We start from the raw sequence: 10,000 nt of genomic DNA on the forward strand, positions 1-10,000 counted from the left end.
CCGACACGAAGCGGTGCATAAGCGGGCGGTCGTACGAAAGGACGACTCACGACGCCGCTAGCACTCACGCAGGTCCGTGACGGTTCTCTCCGCTCTTATTCGTATCCTTCTTCGTGCGCTTCCTCCGACTCTGAAACGTTCTACGTATCGTAAGAACGACGGCGGGTTGTCGAAGGCACCAAGGGACAGAGAGAGACAGAGGTAGAGTTTCGTAGTGTCTCCCGTGAACACGATAGTTTATATATCGAGCATGCGTACGAATTGCACGGTCTCGACACGACCGCGACGAACGCCGACGAGCGTCCAACAATCGCTCGTACGTCGCGTACGTTCTCTCGCGTCCGCTCTTGTTCGTATCCTTCTTCGTGCGCTTCCTCCGACTCTGAAACGTTCTACGTATCGTAAGAACGACGGCGGGTTGTCGAAGGCACCAAGGGACAGAGAGAAACAGATAGAGAGGAACGACACGCAACGCAAGCAGTCTTAGGTTTACGTGAGCAACCCTCAGCCAGGCGTGGTCCAGGAATTGTATCCGTGGACCGCAATGTGCGTTCGAAATGTCGATGTTCATGTGTCCTGCAGTTCACACGTTGACGCGCAATTAGCTGCGTTCTTCATCGACCCACGAGCCAAGTGATCCACCGTTCAGGGTAATCTTTTCATATATTTTTTAAAACTCTTGTACTCCATGTACTCTTAATACTCGGTTCGAGCGAAGCCGAGATCCGACACGACCGACCAACGGGAATCGGACGCGCAGAAGTCGCCGGAAGATCGACGACACGAAAACGTTCGAAAATGAAATCCGACGAACGCGCGAAGATACGCGCGTCCGCCGGCCGGGCGAAAAGTACATTATGATATATAACAACCATCGAGATCGAAGCTCCGTTCGTCAGGAAACGACGGGGATATAACACCCGATTCTGAATCCTCTGTGCAGCACACGATCTCGCGAAGAAATACGCACGGTGGCTAGCCCATATATATATATATGTGTGTGTGTGTATATATAATACGATATGCATTCCTCTCGTCCAATTATTCAAGAAAAAGAGCGTGCGCCTCCATCGTTCGGGTGATGTAAAGATTCGATGGGACTCGCGCGACCCTCGGCCTCGAGCGGTCTTTCCTCCCAATATCCAGAAGCCGAGCTTTGAAAAAACTCTAGCGACGGCACGGGTGTCCGACTCACGACATCGAGGCTTCGAAGTCGGCGATCTCCTCCGAACGGATGGCGATCGCGACGACTCAAAGCGTGAAAAATCGACGAAAGAGAACACATCTCCGTTCAGGTGATTGTTTTTTTTAAAAAATAAAAAAATTCGATGGGACTCGCATCCATCTACCTCGCGCGGTCTTTCTTCCCAATATCCAGAAGCCGAGCTTTGAAAAAACTTCAGCGACGGCACGGGTGTCCGACTCACGACAACGAGGATAGACAGCCTGCGGTCCCCTCTGAACGGGTTATATGCGACGAACTAGACGAAACTTTAGTCGTTCAGGTGGTATAAAAAAAAAAAATTCGATGGGACGCACGCGCAGCCGTCGTCCTCGAGCGGTCTTTCTTCCCAATATCCAGAAGCCGAGCTTTGAAAAAACTCTAGCGACGGCACGGGTGTCCGACTCACGACATCGAGGGTAGACAGCCTGCGGTCCCCTCTGAACCAACTTCGGCTAGACTAGTTACGAATCGTTGCTACGCATCGTCATCATAGTCATCGTCATCATCATCATTATCATAGCGGGCCAACATCCACGCAATGCGTTTTCGTTCTAGGTTACCCGATCCACGAGTATGTTACAAGTGGTTTCGTTATTTCGAACAAAACGACATACGAAGAACACACGCCCTATGGGTAGGAAGCACGTTTCGAGAACGACCGAGAGCGGTGAAAGAGACGAAAGGTCGACGCGCATAAGGTATCCATGGATCTTCGAAGAGAACCTTCGAAGATATGTCGGTATCCTTTCTACATGCGCGACTCGCTACTCGTACTTTCGCTCTCGTCGACTCGTTTTAGTCGCTTCGTTCGATCCCAAAGAGGAGTCTTCGATGTCCCGTTGCTAGGAGGAGAGCAAACGCAACACAGACCACGAAACATAGAAGAGAATAGGCGAGCATGATCTCTCCGACACGAGGCACTTTAGAGATTTTGTTATTCGTTTGTACGGTCTCCACGACGCAAAAAAAAAATACGAGATCGTGGCGGCGGGTCTTTCTGTATACGGCCTCACGCAAGCGCCTCGATCTCATTTCTCTTTACGGGTGGTTTCCATTCGTAATTTTTCGTTCGATATTCGTGTCAAAGTTTAATTTTCGAAAGCTCAAGTTCCCATTTATAGTTTTATTATAAAATCATAATATTCGCAGACGGCGGGTCTTTCTGTGTACGACCTCACGCAGGCGCCTCGAATTCGTTTATGTATGTATATATATATATATATATATATATGTATCCCTTCATCCCGATGATCGAGAGAGAGTGCCACCTTCTCTTCATATAGTTTCGTAGCTGGAGGGTCGTCTCCTCCTTATGTCTTTTCATCATTTTGCCAACGGAGTAAGCCACGCTCCGGGCGAATTTAACTGTTCTTTGTTAAAGTATATAGCTTGTTGATACGTCGTATATACTTTGGTTCGTCGATATAGGAGGAGTACGGCTCCTTACCGACTTATACAGTTTCGTATTTTTCAAGTGTTCAAGTCAAATTCTTTAAGTTTTTGTGTTATATCGTTAATGATCCTTCCGCAGGTTCACCTACGGAAACCTTGTTACGACTTTTACTTCCTCTAAATGATCAAGTTTGGTCATCTTCCCGGTAACATCGGCAATGCTTATCACATTGGCCGCGCACCAGTCCGAAGACCTCACTAAATCATTCAATCGGTAGTAGCGACGGGCGGTGTGTACAAAGGGCAGGGACGTAATCAACGCGAGCTTATGACTCGCGCTTACTGGGAATTCCTCGTTCATGGGGAATAATTGCAAGCCCCAATCCCTAGCACGAAGGAGGTTCAGCGGGTTACCCGGGCCTTTCGGCCAGGGAAAACACGCTGATTCCTTCAGTGTAGCGCGCGTGCGGCCCAGAACACCTAAGGGCATCACAGACCTGTTATTGCTCAATCTCGTGCGGCTAGAAGCCGCCTGTTCCTCTAAGAAGATTTGTTTGTACGTTGGTAGTAAAAACCCACCGACCGAAGCCGGGGGCCTTCGAGATACCATAAGTTACGTCTATTTAGCAGGCTAGAGTCTCGTTCGTTATCGGAATTAACCAGACAAATCGCTCCACCAACTAAGAACGGCCATGCACCACCACCCACCGAATCAAGAAAGAGCTATCAATCTGTCAATCCTTCCGGTGTCCGGGCCTGGTGAGGTTTCCCGTGTTGAGTCAAATTAAGCCGCAGGCTCCACTCCTGGTGGTGCCCTTCCGTCAATTCCTTTAAGTTTCAGCTTTGCAACCATACTTCCCCCGGAACCCAAAAGCTTTGGTTTCCCGGAAGCTGCCCGCCGAGTCATCGGAGGAACTTCGGCGGATCGCTGGCTGGCATCGTTTATGGTTAGAACTAGGGCGGTATCTGATCGCCTTCGAACCTCTAACTTTCGTTCTTGATTAATGAAAACATTTTTGGCAAATGCTTTCGCTTCTGTCCGTCTTGCGACGATCCAAGAATTTCACCTCTAACGTCGCAATACGAATGCCCCCATCTGTCCCTATTAATCATTACCTCGGGGCTCCGAAAACCAACAAAATAGAACCGAGGTCCTATTCCATTATTCCATGCACACAGTATTCAGGCGAAGGTAGCCTGCTTTAAGCACTCTAATTTGTTCAAAGTAAACGTATCGGCCCACCTCGACACTCAGTGAAGAGCACCGCGATGGGATATTAGTTGGACCGCCCGCGAGGAGCTAAGCCCACCGATAGGACGTACCACATAATGCCAGTTAAACACCGCGAGCGGTGAACCGACACTGTGACACACAGATTCAACTACGAGCTTTTTAACCGCAACAACTTTAATATACGCTATTGGAGCTGGAATTACCGCGGCTGCTGGCACCAGACTTGCCCTCCAATTGGTCCTCGTTAAAGGATTTAAAGTGTACTCATTCCGATTACGGGGCCTCGGATGAGTCCCGTATCGTTATTTTTCGTCACTACCTCCCCGTGCCGGGAGTGGGTAATTTGCGCGCCTGCTGCCTTCCTTGGATGTGGTAGCTGTTTCTCAGGCTCCCTCTCCGGAATCGAACCCTGATTCCCCGTTACCCGTTACAACCATGGTAGGCGCAGAACCTACCATCGACAGTTGATAAGGCAGACATTTGAAAGATGCGTCGCCGGTGCTAGATGACCATGCGATCAGCACAAAGTTATTCAGAGTCACCAAAACAAACGATGGACGGACAGACGAGCCATCCGCCACCGATTGGTTTTGATCTAATAAAAGCATTCCTACCATCTCTGGTCGGAATCTGTTTGCATGTATTAGCTCTAGAATTACCACAGTTATCCAAGTAAATGTAGGTATGATCTAAGAAACCATAACTGATTTAATGAGCCATTCGCGGTTTCACCTTAATGCGGCATGTACTGAGACATGCATGGCTTAATCTTTGAGACAAGCATATGACTACTGGCAGGATCAACCAGGGATCTTATAATATATTCCCAAAAACCAGCATTTTCGTTTAAAAGTTCTCTCTGTGTCGTAGGTGGGACGTAAGCACCGTACGACGAGACTTTTCATTTTATATATATATGTAATATGACTTAGAGAGCAACGTTCCATGGTTCAGTAACAACGTCACTCAGCCACTTTAATTCTCCTCCTCTCTCACCATCATATATCGATACAAAGATTCATACTTCACAGAATTATTTCTGTTTGTAACTTTTCTCCTCCAACTTCTCTCGTAGAATATAACTTAGCGGTAAAGCACGTATACGCATGCTGGACATACCGTAAGAATATTCTTTTATAAGCTTCAACACCTCTGTAGAGACGCGTTACCAGAAGATAACGCACTCTACAGAACGCCAAAAGGACCATCGTGCAGCTACAAATAGCTTACAACCGATGGTCTCTGCAAGAATGGCTACTCCGTAAGTACAAGCACACACGCATCCAACTTTTGTCAAATACGTGCACACAGGTCACCAGCTTCCCGACTAAGGGGAAGCTTGCCACGTTAACGGTCATTACGTCCTAGACTTCGACCCGCGGCGCAGCAGTGTAGAGAAAAAACCAGTACGAGAACGGAGGAACAGTCGAGAAATAGCGTAAAATACACTAAGACTCGAGGAGCGGTGACTGAATTCTCAACCGAGGCCGTAGAATAGCCACGCGCCCAGCGCTGTTCCGACCGAACCGTCCGGCTCGACGCTTCTCTTATAGATACCAAGGGGCCGGCCGGAAGGCCGGCGCCGGTCGGGCTAGCGGCCGCGCGCTTATGGTGCAAAACCTCCGTAGCAACGTACCGTTCGGAAGGGACGCTGGAACTTAGTCGCTCGCACGTTCAATAACTACTATATAAAGGCGATATCCAACCATCGAAATATTTTACCACAAGCATTATTAACATATTATAAATGCATTTTTACCAAAAAATTAATTTTTTTTTTCACCGAAAAATTGCATCAGTAAACATACAGTTTTATCGACTATGGACGAAAAATAACTTTATAATCGATTAAAACACGTTAAAATAACACGAAATATGTAAAAAGATATATACCTTGTAACATTAATTAACGAAAAAATTGCAAAAATATCCCAGTCGTATCAGTCCGACGGAAGCTAATTTTTCAAAAAATTCGACAAAAATGTTTAATCCGATTGTATTTAATAGAGATATAACGATCCCTGTCAAAAAAATTATACCTTATAACGCTTTTTAACGAAATAACTCGAAATAACCATTTCGGACTTTTCGCACCGGCCGAACTTCTTCAAAGTCCCAACGTCCCGTCGCATAGTTCCGTTTCTAGAAAACGTTCCAGCGACCAAATAAACGCTTAATCCCGACGTAAAACGTCGAGATACGTCCATTTGTGCAAAAATATTCCTACCTTGTAACACTTTTAAGCGAGATAACTCGAAAAAACGTGTTCGATACGGAAATTTTTCAAAGTCCCAACGAAAAAATCGAAACTTTGTAGAAGGTCTTGGGGACGACATAAACGCTTAATCCCGACGTAAAACGTCGAGATACGTCGATTTATGCAAAAATATTCCTACCTTGTAACACTTTTAAGCGAGATAACTCGAAAAAACCTTTTCGGTCTTTTCGCACCGGCCGAACTTCTTCAAAGTCCCAACGTCCCGTCGCATAGTTCCGTTTCTAGAAAACGTTCCAGCGACCAAATAAACGCTTAATCCCGACGTAAAACGTCGAGATACGTCCATTTATGCAAAAATATTCCTACCTTGTAACACTTTTAAGCGAGATAACTCGAAAAAACCTTTTCGGTCCTTTCGCACCGGCCGAACTTCTTCAAAGTCCCAACGTCCCGTCGCATAGTTCCGTTTCTAGAAAACGTTCCAGCGACCAAATAAACGCTTAATCCCGACGTAAAACGTCGAGATACGTCCATTTATGCAAATATATTCCTACCTTGTAACACTTTTAAGCGAGATAACTCGAAAAAACCTTTTCGGTCTTTTCGCACCGGCCGAACTTCTTCAAAGTCCCAACGTCCCGTCGCATAGTTCCGTTTCTAGAAAACGTTCCAGCGACCAAATAAACGCTTAATCCCGACGTAAAACGTCGAGATACGTCCATTTATGCAAATATATTCCTACCTTGTAACACTTTTAAGCGAGATAACTCGAAAAAACCTTTTCGGTCTTTTCGCACCGGCCGAACTTCTTCAAAGTCCCAACGTCCCGTCGCATAGTTCCGTTTCTAGAAAACGTTCCACCGACCAAATAAACGCTTAATCCCGACGTAAAACGTCGAGATACGTCCATTTATGCAAAAATATTCCTACCTTGTAACACTTTTAAGCGAGATAACTCGAAAAAACGTGTTCGATACGGAAATTTTTCAAAGTCCCAACGAAAAAATCGAAACTTTGTAGAAGGTCTTGGGGACGACATAAACGCTTAATCCCGACGTAAAACGTCGAGATACGTCGATTTATGCAAAAATATTCCTACCTTGTAACACTTTTAAGCGAGATAACTCGAAAAAACCTTTTCGGTCTTTTCGCACCGGCCGAACTTCTTCAAAGTCCCAACGTCCCGTCGCATATTTCCGTTTCTAGAAAACGTTCCAGCGACCAAATAAACGCTTAATCCCGACGTAAAACGTCGAGATACGTCCATTTATGCAAATATATTCCTACCTTGTAACACTTTTAAGCGAGATAACTCGAAAAAACCTTTTCGGTCTTTTCGCACCGGCCGAACTTCTTCAAAGTCCCAACGTCCCGTCGCATATTTCCGTTTCTAGAAAACGTTCCAGCGACCAAATAAACGCTTAATCCCGACGTAAAACGTCGAGATACGTCCATTTATGCAAATATATTCCTACCTTGTAACACTTTTAAGCGAGATAACTCGAAAAAACCTTTTCGGTCTTTTCGCACCGGCCGAACTTCTTCAAAGTCCCAACGTCCCGTCGCATAGTTCCGTTTCTAGAAAACGTTCCAGCGACCAAATAAACGCTTAATCCCGACGTAAAACGTCGAGATACGTCCATTTATGCAAATATATTCCTACCTTGTAACACTTTTAAGCGAGATAACTCGAAAAAACCTTTTCGGTCTTTTCGCACCGGCCGAACTTCTTCAAAGTCCCAACGTCCCGTCGCATAGTTCCGTTTCTAGAAAACGTTCCACCGACCAAATAAACGCTTAATCCCGACGTAAAACGTCGAGATACGTCCATTTATGCAAAAATATTCCTACCTTGTAACACTTTTAAGCGAGATAACTCGAAAAAACCTTTTCGGTCTTTTCGCACCGGCCGAACTTCTTCAAAGTCCCAACGTCCCGTCGCATAGTTCCGTTTCTAGAAAACGTTCCAGCGACCAAATAAACGCTTAATCCCGACGTAAAACGTCGAGATACGTCCATTTATGCAAATATATTCCTACCTTGTAACACTTTTAAGCGAGATAACTCGAAAAAACCTTTTCGGTCTTTTCGCACCGGCCGAACTTCTTCAAAGTCCCAACGTCCCGTCGCATAGTTCCGTTTCTAGAAAACGTTCCAGCGACCAAATAAACGCTTAATCCCGACGTAAAACGTCGAGATACGTCCATTTATGCAAATATATTCCTACCTTGTAACACTTTTAAGCGAGATAACTCGAAAAAACCTTTTCGGTCTTTTCGCACCGGCCGAACTTCTTCAAAGTCCCAACGTCCCGTCGCATAGTTCCGTTTCTAGAAAACGTTCCACCGACCAAATAAACGCTTAATCCCGACGTAAAACGTCGAGATACGTCCATTTATGCAAAAATATTCCTACCTTGTAACACTTTTAAGCGAGATAACTCGAAAAAACCTTTTCGGTCTTTTCGCACCGGCCGAACTTCTTCAAAGTCCCAACGTCCCGTCGCATAGTTCCGTTTCTAGAAAACGTTCCAGCGACCAAATAAACGCTTAATCCCGACGTAAAACGTCGAGATACGTCCATTTATGCAAATATATTCCTACCTTGTAACACTTTTAAGCGAGATAACTCGAAAAAACCTTTTCGGTCTTTTCGCACCGGCCGAACTTCTTCAAAGTCCCAACGTCCCGTCGCATAGTTCCGTTTCTAGAAAACGTTCCACCGACCAAATAAACGCTTAATCCCGACGTAAAACGTCGAGATACGTCCATTTATGCAAAAATATTCCTACCTTGTAACACTTTTAAGCGAGATAACTCGAAAAAACGTGTTCGATACGGAAATTTTTCCATGTCCCAATGTGCAATTCGAAACTTTTTAGAACGTTTCAAGAACAAAATTAACGCTTAATCCCGATGTATTTAATTAGAATATATCGATTTATGCCAGAATATACGTACCTTATAACGCTTATTATGGAATTAATGCGAAAGGAACTTTCGGTACTTTCGGCACTTTTGGAGCAGTGCGAAACAATTCAAAGTGCCAACGTCCCAGTCAGCTAGGTCCGGTGGAAAAAATTTAAAAAAAAAATAAAAAGAAACCGTTACGTTCGGCTAGACGGCGTCGAACAATAACGATTTCTATAAAAATTTCCATACCTCGTAACGCTTTTTGAGGAATTATTTCGAAAGGAACGTTCGGCCTTTTCGTACCTGGACGAGAGAAATTTCAAAGTTCCAACGTCCCAGTCAGCTAGGTCCGGTGGAAAAAAATTTTTTAAAAAAATAAAAAGAAACCGTTACGTTTGGCTAGACGACGTCGAACAATAACGGTTTCTATAAAAATTTCCATACCTCGTAACGCTTTTTGAGAAATTATTTCGAAAGGAACGTTCGGCCTTTTCGTACCGGGACGAGAGAAATTTCAAAGTTCCAACGTCCCAGTCAGCTAGGTCCGGTGGAAAAAAATTTTTTAAAAAAATAAAAAGAAACCGTTACGTTCGGCTAGACGACGTCGAACAATAACGGTTTCTATAAAAATTTGCATACCTCGTAACGCTTTTTGAGGAATTATTTCGAAAGGAACGTTCGGCCTTTTCGTACCGGGGCGAGAGAAATTTCAAAGTTCCAACGTCCCAGTCAGCTAGGTCCGGTGGAAAAAATTTAAAGAAAAAACAAAACGAAACCGCTACGTTCGACTAGATTACGTCGAACTATAACGATTTCAATAAAAATTTCCACACCTCGTAACGCACTTTAAGGAGTTATTTCGAACTTTAAGGAGTTATTGCGATTATTTCAAAGTCCTCGCGGTACCACGTCGGGACGCGATACGCTCTTACGCGTTGCTCGCTCGCTCCGCTCGCTCGAAAAAAAATATGGACCAACCCAAAACCAATCCCTTTCGCGTTCGTTCTTCGATCTCGTTC

At 45.0% G+C, this 10,000-nt stretch overlaps 2 non-coding genes across 2 annotated transcripts; both read right to left on the minus strand.

Annotated features, from left to right (window-relative positions):
* Window positions 1–498: 498 nt before the first annotated feature.
* Window positions 499–653, minus strand: LOC126927934 (5.8S ribosomal RNA). The gene has a single exon (XR_007716077.1). It is a non-coding gene; the product is annotated as a 5.8S ribosomal RNA (ribosomal RNA).
* Window positions 654–2,739: 2,086 nt separating this feature from the next.
* LOC126927926 (small subunit ribosomal RNA) lies at window positions 2,740–4,662 on the minus strand. Its single transcript, XR_007716073.1, has one exon. It is a non-coding gene; the product is annotated as a small subunit ribosomal RNA (ribosomal RNA).
* Window positions 4,663–10,000: the final 5,338 nt, after the last annotated feature.

Source organism: Bombus affinis, unplaced genomic scaffold (genome assembly GCF_024516045.1).
Source record: "Bombus affinis isolate iyBomAffi1 unplaced genomic scaffold, iyBomAffi1.2 ctg00000328.1, whole genome shotgun sequence".
Lineage (NCBI taxonomy): Eukaryota > Metazoa > Arthropoda > Insecta > Hymenoptera > Apidae > Bombus > Bombus affinis.